A 15,730-nucleotide genomic window follows, 5' to 3' on the forward strand; every position below is an offset into this window, starting at 1 on the left:
GGCAGGAGCCAAGGTGACGTAAGACAGCAGTAAGACGCTTGAGGGCCATTACAAGTAGTTTGGCTTTTATTCTAAATGCAAAGGGAAGCTGATAACCAGTTCTGAGCAAAGGAGAGACCTGAGATGACTGTAAAACATCTTTAAATGTCTGCAAGATTAGATTTAGAACAACTTGAAGGGGAATACAGACAGAAGCAGGGAGACCAGTGAGGAGGCTATGGCGGATATCTAGTGAGGAGGAGATGGCCCTGTGGCCAAGGGCAGCAAGTCTTTATAAGTTCCATCCCCCACATTCAACAAAGTGCACCGAGATGTGCTTAAAAGTGTGAGATTAGATGTTATCACCACACGAGGGAGTAAAGATGAGAAATGCAGGAGGGAGGAGAGACCAGCCAGGGCACGAGCAGGAGCAGCCCACCCTTCCCACGACAGGTCACTGCCAACCTGAACTCAAATGTCTGTCGCTCTCATGAATGTCTTCATACTTTCACTCAAAAGGCTATACCTCCAGACAATATATAGAAGTGTTTTTGCACGCTCTTCAACTTTTTTATATGGTATCATACTCGATATATTTTCCCCAGTTGTCCTTTTCCCCATCCAACCAATATTTATGAACTTTATCCTCATTAATACATGTTGCTCTAGGCCCTTCATTATTCACTGCTACCTGGAATTCCTTTGGGTGAACATGCCACATTTGAGCCATGTTCCTGCAGAGGGACACATAGGTTACTCCCCTTTTTCTGCTATTATGAACGACACCGGTATGAGCATTCTCACGTGGGCCTCCTCAGGGGAGACCTCTCGGCTATAGTTCTCAAGCTATGCAGAGTCACCTAGAAGCCTAAATAAAATAGATTTCTAAGCCCTACAGGGTTTTTTTTTAACATAGACCTAAGATGGGGCCCAAGAATTTGCATTTCTAACAAATTCCCCCACGATGCCATTGCCATTGGTCCCAAGACCACACTGAGAAACACCACACTGAGGCCCACGCCAAGAGTGCAAATGGTGGTCAGAGACAGGCATGGACATCTTGCCCTTCTCCAGGCATTGCCAACGGCTCTGCAAAGCTGGCAAACCAATTTACCTTTCCACCAGTGTAAGTACATGTGTCCCTGCTGCCAACACTTGGTGCTGTCACATTTTTTATTTAATCTGATCTTTAGTTATTTTTTAAATTTATCACGGCATTTATAATTTTATCTACTCAACACATGTAAATAAAAGCAAGCTAAGACTTTACATCCTAGGACTTTTCTTTTTTTTTTTAAGATTTTATTTACTTATCTGATAGAGATCACAGGTAGGCAGAGAGGCAAGCAGAGAGAGAGGAGGAAGCAGGCTCCCTGCTGAGCAGAGAGCCTGATGCGGGGCTCGATCCCAGGACCCTGGGATCATGACCTGAGCGGAAGGCAGAGGCTTTAACCCACTGAGCCACCCAGGGGCCCCCTAGGACTTTTCTTTATAGCTAACCCCCTCAGGTTCTGTCATCAGCCCAGCTACCACTTGTTTTTCCCATAAATCCTAGAAAAAGACACATGGTTTGGACAAAATCATTAAGATCCTGTTGAAAGGAAAGTGGAAGCTTGCTCCTTTTCATGGGCAACTGCACTGTGTTTTATTTATTGCCTTTTGTTTGTTTGTTTGTTGACTCAATAAGGTGAAGGGAGAGAGGAAAATCCGGCACATGGGGAGAAGAAGGGAAAGTGTGCTCACCAACATACCTGATCACTTTTGGAAGGCAATAAAGAAATCATAGGGAGGGAAGGGTTCCTTCCACTCCGTGCCAGGTTAACAAGGAGACAAGAAGCTGGGTACTCACGGATCTGGTTGGTGGACGCACTGTAGAAGGCGTTGACGGTTGTTGGATTTGTGAACCACCTGTAGAAAGAGAAGCAAATACCACCAGGCAATCACCATGATCCATGCAGAAGGGCAGCAAGAATGAACACGATGTGGCAGGACTCATTAGCAAACAACCAGGGAACAATGGGGAAGTGGGGTATATGGGCAACTTCTCACCTCAGTCTAGGGTTATTGCTCCGTGCAGTGAACAATCTCGTCCTAAATTGAACAGGGTTCAATGAGAATATATGACCATATGCCTGGTTATTCACTCCTCCTAATGTAATGGAAAAAGTCAGCACCGGTGCTTCTGAAATAGCTTTAAGGAGAAATTCTAGAATCTAGAGGGCTCTCCCAAGAGATGGAAAGAGCAACAAGCTGATGTTCGGCAGGCCCTGCTCAATGGGTCCATGGGACAGCTAAGTTTCGACAAGGCATCACCTCTGAATGGTCCTTTAGAGGTTTTAGATTGATGACAGCGTAGAGGCCCATGTAGAGAGACATGACTAGAGCATGACCATGCTGCCCAGAGGGTCTGCCTGCTCCAGGCGCAAGTTCACAGATTTATTTTTTTTTAAGATTTTTATTTATTTATTTGAGAGAGAGAGAAAGTGAAAGAAATCATAGAGGGAGAGGGAGAAGCAGACTTGCCACTGACTGAGAGGAGAGCCCGAGGAGAGGCTCGATCCCAGGATCCTGAGATCATGACCTGAGCTGAAGGCTGATGCTCAACTGACTGAGCCACCCAGGCGCCCCTGAGTTCACAGATGTAAGCTCCAGATCTAATGGCTTGTCCTGCCTCTATCACTAAGTCGCCGAGTTGTGTTGCAACAGCTGCCCACCTTCCTGGGGTGTGGTTTTGGCTATAAAATTTAGGTACTGCATTAAGAGGTCTTGGGAGTATTTTCCGGCTATAAAGAGCCTACATTCCATTTGAAATGCATACATTACTTAGAGTAGGGCTTGGCAAGTTTTTTCTGTCAAGAGTCAGATGGTAAACATTTAGGCATTTTGCAGGCAAAGAGGCAAGAATCCAAGATGTTATATAGGCACCTCTAGCGTAGGAGCAAAGCTTCCACAAAATGATATTGATGAAATTAAAAATGTTATAACTGAGTACAATTTTTTTAAGGCAGGCCATTAATGAGAAGAATGGAGTTCTTCTGAGGCAGAATAACATTTTTGCTTAATTGGGATTCGAGGTTAGTGCTTCCTATCTTCAATCGACTGCAAATATTTATCTCTCAGAATCACTCTGTGCTCACGGGCCATAAGAAAACAGGCATTAGGCAAGATTTAGCCCCCAAGTTGCAGTGTGCGGACCCCTAATTTAGATGCCAGTGAGTTTCTGCCCTTTAGGATGAAAACCAAGCTATCTGAAGCTAAATTATTCAAAATAAACTCGTATAAATCCCTTTTCGGAACAATCATTTTAGTAGTTTATATTTAATAGGAGAATTACAACAAGCTAATAATTTATGTCAGACTAATATGAAACTGGTAGGAAGTCCAAGTGTTGATTCTTGTTGATCCACACATACCTTCTCCGTATAAAGAAGTCTACAAATAGGTCACGGTGTTATTCTCATTAGTGGTAGTAGCAGCGGCAGCAAACCTTCACTGAGCGCTCACAATGCCCTAAGCATGCCCTATTCCTCAGGTTTTCTTCCCCACAGCAACTATAGAAATTATTGGCCTATCTCATAGACGAGGACAGTGAGACTTAACAAGCATTACATACCTGCATAAGGTCCAGTCTGAGTTCAAGCCAGTTTTTTTTTTTCCCCCAAACCAGTTCTCTTAAACATTGTATCATACTGGACACATTCCTGGATATCAAGAAAACGAGTGCCTCCTCTAGTCAAAACTGAAACCTATACTCCTTCCCATAAAATGCGTACTCTTTGCCTTCAGGCTTAGGAATAGTATTTCAATAAGCGCTAGTGTTTAGCAAACAAACCTACTGACTGGTTTACTTTCTTGAGGAAGTAAGTGAAGGCAAAAGCCCCTTCATTGCCCTAACATCACTCCTTATAGTAGGTAGAATTAGGGCTCCCCAAAAGATGTTCATGTCCTAATCCCTGGATCCTATGAATAGGATACATTACATCCCAAAAAGGACACTGCAAATGTAATTAAGGGTAAAGTTCAAAACAGAGAGATTATCCTGGATATGCAGGTGGGCCCAATCTCTCACTAGTCCTTAAAAGCTGACACTGTTCCTTGGCTGGAATCCAGAGATGCAATGGAGGAAATCAGATTCCAAGAGTCAAAAGGATCCGACATGCTGTTGTTGGCTGAGATGTAGGGGCCATCATGCAAGGACCAGAGAGAAGTCTCGAGAAGGGAACAGCAGCTCCCAACTGACAGCCAGCAAGGAAGTAGGGATGGCAGTTCTAGAAGTACCAGGTGGAGGAGTTGCCAACATCTCAATGTGCTCAGAACACAATTCTTCCCAGAGCCTCCAGCTACGAGCCCAGCCCACTGACACTTCGATTCCAGCCTCATGAAACCTGGATCTAAGAAAGCAGCGAAGCCATCCTGTACTTCTGACCTCCAGAACTGTGAGACAGTACGTTTGTGTTTTGAGTTGCTAATGTTGCGTTAGTTTGTTACAGCAGCAACAGAAAATTAACGCATTACCCAAAGAACCCAGCATTCCTACGCCTGAAGTTTGAGTCGAGACAGGAGAATCCAGGTGCCTCTGAACTTGGCCTCTAGATGACACTGGTCTGAAGCATACTGTGCACCAAAGATGAGGTGTATTCCTAGAGCTCATCCCTTCCCTTTCCCTCCCCCTCCCAACTTCCCCTTCTCTTTAGCCAACAATCAAACTTGCAAAACATGAAGATAAGGGTCCCTGCAGGAAAAATGTTTTTAACTGCTGATGGACAAAGGTGGACAAAACAAAGAAATCAAACCATCAGGTGGGGCCCGACGGGGCCTCTGAAGCTTCAGCAGGAGTAGCTGAAACATCCTATTTCATACACATGATCTCACCTCTCTTGACTTCCCAGAGCTCTTGCTATCTCTGTGCTATGTCTGGAGTCTTGATTATACCCAGAGCTGATATTAAGCTGCTGCACCAGTAGATCCTAGCACTTGTAGGCACTAGTATTTCTTCTCATTGGTCAGTGCCCATGCCAAACCAGCCATTAAATATTGCGTCTACCTTCCTCATTATAGCCAAGTTTATTATACATTCAGTTTTACTATTCTCTAATATAAGGCTACCAACCCTGGTTTTAATATGTGTTTATAATTTTTTTCACACTCCTCCCATTAAGAAGTGGAACCTAAATTCCTCTCCTCTGGATTATGGGCTAGCCTTGGTGAGTCGGTTCTACAACATAAAATGCAATGGAAATGACACCACAGGTCTTCCCAAACTAGGCAATTTAAAGGCAGTACAACTTCCCCCTGGTGTACAAACACTCTCCCTTCCGCTTCTCTTTCTCAGGAACTTGCCCTTTGATGCTTCTTGCTCAATCAGCATGCTGTGAAGAAGCCCAGTTCACGAAGCCACAGGAGATGCTCCAGCCAACAGCCATCATCAGCCACTAGATGCGAGAGAAGCAGCCTCCCCACGACACCAGCCCCAGCCACTCTCTGACTGCAGTTACATGAAAGACTGGAAGCAACAGCCACCCAGCTGAGCCCAGTGCCGGCCAGAGCCACAAGATGGGGGGAGAGAGAGAGAGAGAGATGTAATTCTTGTTGTTTTAAGCCTCTAAATCTTAGAGTGCTTTGTTACACAGCAGTAAATAAATGAAACATTGAAAAGTTGGTTGTCCGTGGATTACATTGCAGCCACTGGGTTGAATTTTCCCATAAAGATGTTTAATTTGCCCAACATGACCGTCTTTTAAAGGACTGAAGTGGAATTCATTTAAATGAGGTTCTCCACAGTCCCCACCACCCCCTAGCATTTATACTCGGGGAGGTCACCATTTGCTAACTGACTGAGCCTGGAAAGTGTATGAGTTCATGCAAATTATCTCCCAACAAGATTTTAAGCTCCTTATGTGCTAAGACTATTGTCCAAGTGGCATGCACTGAGCAGAAGATCGGTACATCTATTTAAATGACGTATTGCTATATATACATCTACTTGAATAAATAAATAGCTTTAAATTCAAGTACTTTAAATTCTTACCACTACTTTGGGATGTTCTGTGTTTGGGGAAGGATTTGATAGAAAAGGTATGAAGAAGCCTCCTATAAATTTCAAAGGGAAGGGGCGCCTGGGTGGCTCAGTGGGTTAAAGCCTCTGCCTTCAGCTCAGGTCATGATCCCAGGGTTCTGGGATCGAGCCCCGCATAGGGATCTCTGCTCAGCAGGGAGCCTGCTTCCTCCTCTCTCTCTCTGCCTGCTTCTCTGCCTACTTGTGATCTCTGTCTGTCAAATAAATAAATAAAATCTTTAAAAAAAAATTTCAAAGGGAAACTATATGGGGATGAAAAGATACTGGACAATGGAATACACAAAAGGGATATAATAGTAATAATGAAATACAATTGTCTAAAGACAAAGACATTGGTACCCCAATTTCTATGGACCATATAAAAGAGATGTACACATCAGGCTAAAGTTTGACATTTTACCCATCAACTCTTAGAGATAGTTGCAGAAATGGCAAAACCACAGAATATTTATTGCCTTATTTCTAATATCCTATAGAGTGTATCCTTCCCATTTCATAGATAATGCTTTTGCAAACAAAAATTATGGGCAAAACCATAATTTGTATAGACATTTCATGTAATTTTACATATTTTTAAAAGTTATTTACTTTTACTTATTTTAGAGAGAGAGAGCAGGGGGTCGGACAGAGGGAGACGGAATCTTGAAGCAGGCTCCCTACTGAGCACTGAGCCCGATGCAGGGCTCAATCCCAGGGCTCAATCCCCTGAAATCAATGACCTGAGCCAAAATCAAGAGTCAGCCGCTCAGCTGACTAAGCCACCCAGGCACCCCATATTTTTAACATATGTTTGAAAAGATAGAGAAAGAAGATCCAGACATGTTTGGTCACAGCCAAATGAGAGTGAGTTAATAGGGAAGCTGACTTAAAGTCATTTCTGTCAATGAGAGGGGATGCTAAGGGGAAAAAATTACTTCTGATTCAAGCCAAGCAGTAGACTAAATCCTCTATTTTTAAGCAAGCTGATGAAGTGACAATTCTGAGAACCAACCCCTAAATATGCACCTTCAGGGATGACCACCCAATTAACTCCATTCTTGCTGACATTTCCCACTGTGCTAGAAACTTCTTAATACACATTAGTTCAGCTGAAATGAATTCCACGAGAATGAAAGATAAAGGGTGTTTATCTCCTGTACCCACAAAGAAGCAAAACGGTATTTCAGGGCTTTGTGGAAATAAAATCATGACGTGCTGTTCAAAGTAAACTCGTGTAGTGGAGCTACTCCCAAATCATTCCCACTAGATTAACCCATCAATTTTCAAAACTAAAAGATGTCAATTAAAGCCAATGGGTATCACAAAGCTAAAATTTCCTACGATGCCTGAAAAGGAGCAGCCCAACAATTCTTTTAAAAAACTAACTATCCTATCACTTTACTACACAAAGAGGATCTCCAATTTCTTAATGTTGCTTTCCCTGAAATACACATATAGTCTGAGGAAAGAAGAATTAGTACTATTGAGAGGCGCCTGGGTGGTGCAGTCACTGAAGCGTCTGACTTGGTTTCCACACAGGTCCTGATCTCTGAGTCACGAGACAGAGCCATGGGTCAGCCACTTCACTCCGGGCAGTCTGCCTGAGATTCTCTCTCTCCGCCCCTCCCTCGGCCCCTCCCCTCTGCTTGCACGTGCACTCTCTCTCTAAAATAAATAAAAAAATAAAAAAAAACTATTAGTGCTATTGCACTGATTTTCATTGCTAGATAGACTTTCCAGAAACATTAACCAATTTAATGTCCTTGTGAAAGAGGTATTCCAACAGAGAAGAAACTACACAAGATCACACAGTTCACCTAAGCCCACAAAGTCAGCCAGCATTTTTCTAACGCATAAATAAAATATTAGAAATAGTCAAGGCCATTAGATTAGAATCTGACAGTCCATCAGTATTTTAGGATGATGTTAAAGAGGACACATTTAGGGATTTTTCAATTAGCAACCTAGGCCTTCCTACACAGCCAAATGAAAAACGCATTTTGAAATTAAAGAATTACTTTGACAGCATCTCTAATATTGAGAAGCCCAAAGCCTGAAAATTCAGAAAAATACTGATGACAAAAATACCTTGAATTTTCCACAAATTCCAAGAAGAGTCTCAACTGATCTGAAGTAGATCTGAAAAAGAACCAGGATGATTCACAGAGATCTGTGACGACCATACTACATGTAGATGGCTCATCAGGATACTGGAAAACATTTGCTGAACTTGTCAGATTCAAGAAGCTACTTTTAGAAGCCTACATCTAAAATGTCTATTGAGTAACTGAGGTTAGGAGTGAAGCAGGAGAGATGGACGGAGAGATGCTGGGATGACAGGAGAGAACCAAGGACAGTGGAATACAGAGCTTTAATGCAGCTGTCTGTCATTTCCAGAGATGTATGAAAGCCTTCTAACCTCCTCTGTTCTTTTGATTAGAGTCAGGGATGGGCAGGGGAATAGTTCAGCTGTAGGCCCCCTCCTTCAAGTCCAACAGTTGTAACTAACTTTGTGGGTGTGTGTTGTAGGAAGGCTAGAAGGGCAAAGGACAGGAATTGGTAGATGGCAGCCATGGGGAAGAAGGACAGGCAGTAATCACAGCTTAAACCAAGGGTTGGTACACTTCCTAGAGTTTCTACAGTCTAGAAGAGAGCAGAGAGTTGGAAGGGAGAGTAACAAGAGACCCAGAGAGTATAAAACGTCTGGAGACCAGAATATCAGCCAAGGTTAAAAAGTGGTCCATAAAAAAAAAAAAATTGGGCCATGGGATCCAGGTTTCCAGCTAGAAGGATATTAAAAAGTCAGCAAATACTTTCCATAAAAATCAAGAATAAAACTGGACAAAATCACAACGAACAACCACTTTAGGGCTCTGGGAATTGATCATCAAAGTCAACAACACACTGAAAAATGTTTATTTTGAAAAATTGCTAGAACTTAGGAATAAATACAACAGAAGTCTGTGGCCTTCTTGCCAGGGGCTGCTCCCACCCCTACCAGCTTGGCCAGTGAGAACTTAGTTCTATCAGGAGAGGTAAGGTGTCTCAGTCGGTTAAGTGTCTGCCTTCGGCTCAGGTCATGACCCTGGAGTCCTGTGATTGAACCCCACATTGGGCTCCCTGCTCAGCAGGGAGCTTGCTTCCCCCTCTCCCTCTGTCCCTGCTTGCATTCTCTCTCCCCATGCCTTCTCTGCCAAAGAAATTATTTAAATCTTAAAAAAAATAAAAGATAGGTAGGGCTGGCTGGAAATCCAGCAGCTTCGCTGCCACAGGGGGTGGACTTGATTGGGAGTGGAGGTGAAAACCTTCAGCTTTGTCAGCTAAAAGTGGCAACCTTGATGGAAAACAGACAAGGAATACCCACAGCTCCACTAGCCTGAAATTACAGTTCCCACTGGGAAGATGGTCAGACAAGCCAGAAATTTAAAAGGGAGATCTTGGAAATGAAAGAGTCACAGAAGGCTGAGATCAGCTCACTCCGTACCCACGGCTGACTGGGACACTAGGAAAGTACACAGGGGAGACTCGAGAGAGCCCAGTGGCAAGCAGACTTTAAGGCTGATGGAGGAAGGTAGTTGCAGCCCACGAACAGATCAACAGGCAGCGAGCAGAAGCCCTACAGACTCGAGGTGTTTGAGCACAAGGTCTGCCCCAATCCCTGGCTGAGCACTAAGCTATGCACAGGGACAACCTCAAGTAAGAGAAGCTACAAAATAAAAAAATAAGAATTTTTAAAATGAGCAGAGACATCCACAGCTGCATACTCTGGGGGAGATAGATTCTGCAGTCTAAAAGTTACTTTTTTTTTTTAAGATTCTATTTATTTATTTGACAGAGAGAGAGAGCACAGGTAGACACAGTGGCAGGCAGAGGAAGATGGAGAAGCAGGCTCTCCACTAAGCAGGGAGCCCGATGTGGGCCTCGATCCCAGGACCCCGGGACCATGACCTGAGCCAAAGGCAGACGCGTATATTACTGAGCCACCCAGGCACCCCTAAAAGTTACTTTTTAAAAGCCTCAGAAAAATAAATCAGAATCCACAGTTGTTACCATATATTATCTAAAATGTCATTTTCAACAACAAAAAAATTACGCTATGCGAAGAGAGAAAAGTGTTAGGAAAAAAAACGTCAATAAAAACTGACAGAGCAAAGCCAGGTATTAGAGTTAGCGAAGATCTGAAAGCAGCCATTATAAATAAGCCCAAAGAATTAAACTATATTCCAAGAATTAATGGTAAATAGAACGAAAATGACTCAACCAATAGAAAATCGTGGGGCACCTGGGTGGCTGAATCAGTTAAGCATCTTCAGGATTGTGAGTTCAAGCACCATGTTGGGCTCCATGCTGAGTATGGAGCCTACAGAAAGAGAAGAGGAGGGGAGGGGAGGGCTGAGGAGGGAAGCGGAGGGGAGAAATAGGAAGAGAAAGAGTGGAAGGAAAGGAAAGGATGAAGGGAAGGAAGGAAGGAAGGAATAGGAAGAAGAGAGGGGAGAGGAAGGTAAGGGAAGGGAGAGCAGGAGAGGGGAAGAGAGGGGGGAGGAAGGAGGGAGGGAGAGAGGAAGGAAGGCAAGGAAAGGAAAGGCAAGGAAGAAAGGAAGGGAAGGAAAGAAGGAAGGAAGGAAGGAAGGAAGGAAGGGGGAAGAAAGAAAGGAAGGAAGGAAGAAAGGGGGGAGGGAGACAAGAAAGAAAGAAAGTCACAACAGAGAAACAGAAACTAAAAAACAATCAAATGGAAATTCTGAAATTGCAAAGTACAATAACCAAAATGAACAAACAGAAATCTAAACCTCACACGTAACACTCTGTCAAGTATATTGTAATCAAATTTTTGAAAAAGTAATCTAAACCTGAGCTGAAGGATTTCTCAACTATAAGCCTCTTATTCATTTGTTAAGTGGGGATGGTATTATTTATTAATAGTACCTACACCTAACAGAAATGAAGAGAGGATACAATTAGTTAGAACAGGTAAAGTACTTCCTAGCACACTGTGAACATAATAATTGTTAGCTGCTATCAGTTATCTTCATCATACATATTTTGCTAGGGAAGGACATCATGGCTGCCCCCGGTCCAGAAAGTTCCTCGGGAAGATGTCTGACCTAGGGAGACAGTCCCTACAGGCAGCTGGGAAGAAAGACGGTAAATCCTAACTTATACTGGAGAAAAATAATATAGCCAGCCATTCTCTGATACTTATTACTTTGACAAAATCTCCTAGTTACTTCATAATTATATAATTACTTCTACATTTGTAACTATACTGTATTTTTTAAGCATTTGTTCTTTTTTAAGATCTTCTCAAGTTTTTACTTGAGCGTGAAATTCTAGGCAAACTTGTTTTCTATATACATATATTCATACCTACATATAGAAATGACTTGAACATCTGTATCCTAATAAGCTCTCTTACATCATTTTGGTGCTAGGATTGGGGCAACCATCATCAGAATGGAGAAGTGATTCATATCATATCAGAAAAAAGAGTTATCAAAACCTAACACGCTTTGGCCGAACCAAGGTAACCTGCCAGCCGGCTACTCTGACCCGGGGGGATTACCCAGTTTGACTGAGGAGACTTCACTTCCTACCAGCACACTTATTTCTTTCCCTTTCGGGTTTTTACGGGGTTTTTTTTGTTTGGGTTTGGTTTGGCTTGGTTTGTTTTTTTGTTTGTTTTGTTTTTTAAAGATTTTATTTATTTATTTATTTGACAGACGGAGATCACAAGTAGGCAGAGAAGCAGGCAGAGAAAGAGGAGGAAGCAGGCTCCCTGCTGAGCAGAGAGCCCCATGTAGGGCTTGATCCCAGGACCCAGGGATCATGACCTGAGCCGAAGGCAGAGGCTTTAACCCACTGAGCCACCCAGGCACCCCTTGGTTTGTTCTTTTTGTTTTGTTTTTTTGTTTGTTTGTTTTTACTCACTCAGTTTTTGGAACCGCTTTTCGCAGCCAGAAGAAATCAGACTGTGCTAAGTACTTGCGGGTTTGCAGGACATTGCCAAAGTAGTCGGATTCTGAAAACTTGATCTGAATAAAACAAACCACAACCATCATTGTTCTAAGTGCAGATAAAAGAAACAAAGTCTGAACAAAGTCTTCAGCACACAAACGAGCAACCAACAGAGAAGCTACACTTTTCCGGACACCTCTCAGCTGTCACCAGTTAACCCAGTATCCACAGAGCCATGGAATTTAATCTCCGTGATTTTCTTTTACAAGAAAAAGTCCCCAAATCAATATGATTATTTCTGGATCATGGTAAACAAACAAGAGATGCTGCAGTAATTTATGACGCATTTCATTTGCTTTATAATTGAAAAATCTACTTTAACCTTTATAGGACATATCCTCTTAGGTTTGAAATTTCTTGGCTCACACGAGTCCTTGATCTTTTCTGAAATGTGTTCTTTATTTATTTGTCACATAGGTTCTTCTAATAACATTCAGTTTAGTCAGCTGAAACCTCATTTAGCTTATAGATGATGATTTAGTCAAATGTTAAGATCCAATTTACTATAATCAGCATTTGCTCATGAAGGGAAACAATGCAAGTGGTTCAGAGATTTATTTCCCCCGCTAAGCACAATGGAGTCACTAGAATCATTTCATTATTAACAGAATTTGTCTCTTACCACTCAAAAAATTCTCTGGTCTCTAAAAATTAATGAAACTACAGAGGCAAATCATAGATTACAGCTTGCATAGAAAAACAGAAACTTGAGGCATCACAACAATTTGTGTATTAAAATAGGGAGACAGACATAAATGACTCCTGAGTTCCTTTTCCTTTTTTGGAAGGAGAATGGTAAACAGTTGGATTTCTCTAGGCATTCTATCTACAAAACAAGCAGTACTTAACCTAAATATTGCAAATAATATCTGCATAACAGTAAAAGCAATAGGATATAGTGATGGCTAATTCTTTGGTTTGAAAATATAGTACTGGGGCACCTGGGTGGCTCAATTAAGCGTCTACCTTGGGCTCAGGTCATGATCTCAGGGTCCTGGGATCGAGCCCCACATCACATCGGGGCTCTCTGCTCAGCACGGAGTCTGCTTCCCCCTCTCACTCTCCCTCTGTGCTCTCCCTCTCTCAAATAAATAAATAAAAATCTCTAAAAATATATACTACTGTGGCAAATAAAATAAGAAAAATACATGTTTGAATAAGCAAATAATCAAGAGTAACCAAAATCTCACTAGCTGTAATTTTTTAAATAAATTTAAACCATACTCTTCTAAAAGGAAAAATTGAAATATAGCAAATGCATGTATGTGAAATCCACAGGCATTACATTATAAATATGAATACACGCATAGCAACTTGATGGCTATAGATTTGACAGTCATCTATCTGCTGGCCAACATCAGGCTCACGTTCATCTCTTCCCTAACGTACGAAGGATACTCATTGTATCTGTGGAGTAACTTTTGTTAATGATTCATCTTGCTCTTTCCAGAGGTCAGGCCAAAATGTAAAGGAAGGAGCAAAATAACTAAAGGCACAGGGAGAAAGGCAAGAATGCAAGTATGGATTCCTGGCATCTTTGGTGTTCTACCTGACCAACCAGCTATAAAGATAGGACTTTAAGTTGTCCCTCCTTCAAGCCTCTTAGCGGGGTGACTGATAAATAAATTGTGGTATAGTTCCATAGTGGAAAATAATACAGCAGTTTAAAGAATGGTATGTATGCATGAACATGAGATAATCTCAAAAGCAATGCTGACTGAATAAGGCAAATTGTATGTATGAGAGAATTTAAAGTTTTAAATCATGTAAAATGATACTGTATGTTGTTTATGGATACATACCTATATAGCAAAAGCATAAAGAAATACATGGAAATAATAAACACTGAATTCCAGGTAGTGTTTATATTTAGGGAAGGAGGTAGGCAGGAAGAAAGGACATTATTAGATCAAGGCTGATTACAAAAAGAATATCCAATGTATCTTGCTCATTTCAAATGTGTACGTGCATTATAAAGCTAATGCAACAACGTTTAATATTTGTTAAACTAGAGGTGTTCCAAATAGGACTTTACAGACTTTTCCAATATTTGAGATGCTTCAAAATAAAATCCTATAATTGATTGTATTTAAAAATAGAAGTTTATAGTCAACCTCAGAAGAAAGAGAGTAAGCTCCTTGTTTTAGCAAGCAACCTTAACCAACATCCTAATGCATTCCTGGGTCATATAGTTAAAAGATGTGTCCACTGTTCAACCCTTAGCCTTTTTTTTTCTTTTAACTTTTGTTCCCAAGACAGCTCTGACAGATCCTTCAGAATATGAGTGCAACTGATGAAAAATTCAGATTCACTCTTGGGTTCACAACACTTTCCGGGAAATTCTCTCAAAGGAATTACCTTCATAAATATTAACTTTTCTTTTTGGTAATATCAGTGGGGTCAATTGTTACTTTTGGAAGAGTTTGCTAATTGTGATACTTTCCTGTTCAATTTGAAAAAAAAAAAAACAAACAGAAACCTTGATATTCAGGTTGTCCTATAGATATTAAATGGAAAACCATCCAAAAATTTCCTTAAAAAGAACAGTACTGAGTAAAAATATACCTTAAAATAAATAAGGTCCTACCATTGTCTTAAAAATAATCATGGGGAGCAAAACTCAGAGGCAAGTAATTACAATTAGCCAATGGCTTATCTATGTTTAGAAGGGCAATTTTAAGGTTGTTTTAATTATTAAACAGAATATGCACTATTTCTCAGCCTAATTTAATTGATCTATTCCATTTATTTAGTGGAAATCATAGGTAATAGGGGACAAAATTTTACTTCTTCCTGTGATACCGGTTAAGTGTTTGGGGGTAGGGAAGGACTAGCCCCTGTTATTCCCAAATAATAGATGGGGAAAAGAGCTGAGGAGATTACGGAACTTGGCAAAGCCATACAGTTTAAATCATGAGTTTCCTAACTGCAATGTTCCTTTCATTGATCCTTATAAGGAAAACCGTGACTAGACAAAAACAGTACAGGGTGGTGGCTCAATGGGTTAGAGCCTCTGTCTTCAACTCGGGTTGTGATCCCAGGGTTCTGGGATTGAGCCCCGAATCGGGCTCTCTGCTCAGCAGGGAGCCTGGCCCCCCCCTCTGCCTGCCTCTCTGCCTACTCTATCTCTACCCACTCTGCCTACTCTATGTGATCTCTATCAAATAAATAAATAAAATACTTTTTAAAAACAGTACAGGGAAGGAGGAGGCAAGGGTAAGAATTAAGGGTGGGAGGAGAAGCAGTGACTAAATAAGTGATGGCAGTTTACTTAACATCATATAGCTGTTAAAATAATGCTAATTTGTCTAGGGAAGTCAAGACCAAAACAACGGGTTAATGGTAAAGGTCAATAGACAAAATTATATATGTGTCAATTTCAGCAATATAAAAACAAAAAGGCAAGATAACATGGTGAAATAGAAGTATGTATTATTATGTGCTAGTACCAATATTATGAGTACTTTTTCATGCCTTTTCTCTATTTCCCAAATTTTCCACCATGTGATAATACATTGATAAGTGTAAATATTTCAACAGGCCCTTGAACAAAAGGAGAAACAACTATGAAACCCAGCTACCACTGGGAAAATTCCACTTGTGGAGACAGCAACAAGAACAAATGTACATGAATATTTGAAAACCACCTGTAATCTTCAAAAAAAAATGCTTAAATCCTGC

At 41.3% G+C, this 15,730-nt stretch overlaps 1 long non-coding RNA gene across 1 annotated transcript in view; it reads right to left on the minus strand.

The window, feature by feature from the left end:
- LOC116863160 overlaps positions 1-12,066 on the minus strand; it is a 36,614-nt gene extending 24,548 nt beyond the window's left edge. The window contains exons 1-2 of the long non-coding RNA XR_004381776.1: positions 11,963-12,066; positions 1,829-1,887 (exon numbers count right to left, since the gene is read on the minus strand). This is a non-coding gene — a long non-coding RNA (uncharacterized LOC116863160). The remainder of the gene's footprint in view (positions 1-1,828; positions 1,888-11,962) is intronic.
- Between the last annotated feature and the right edge of the window lie 3,664 nt (positions 12,067-15,730).

Source organism: Lontra canadensis, unplaced genomic scaffold, assembly GCF_010015895.1.
Source record: "Lontra canadensis isolate GAN:19392208 unplaced genomic scaffold, GSC_riverotter_1.0 scaffold632, whole genome shotgun sequence".
NCBI classification, from domain to species: Eukaryota; Metazoa; Chordata; class Mammalia; order Carnivora; family Mustelidae; genus Lontra; species Lontra canadensis.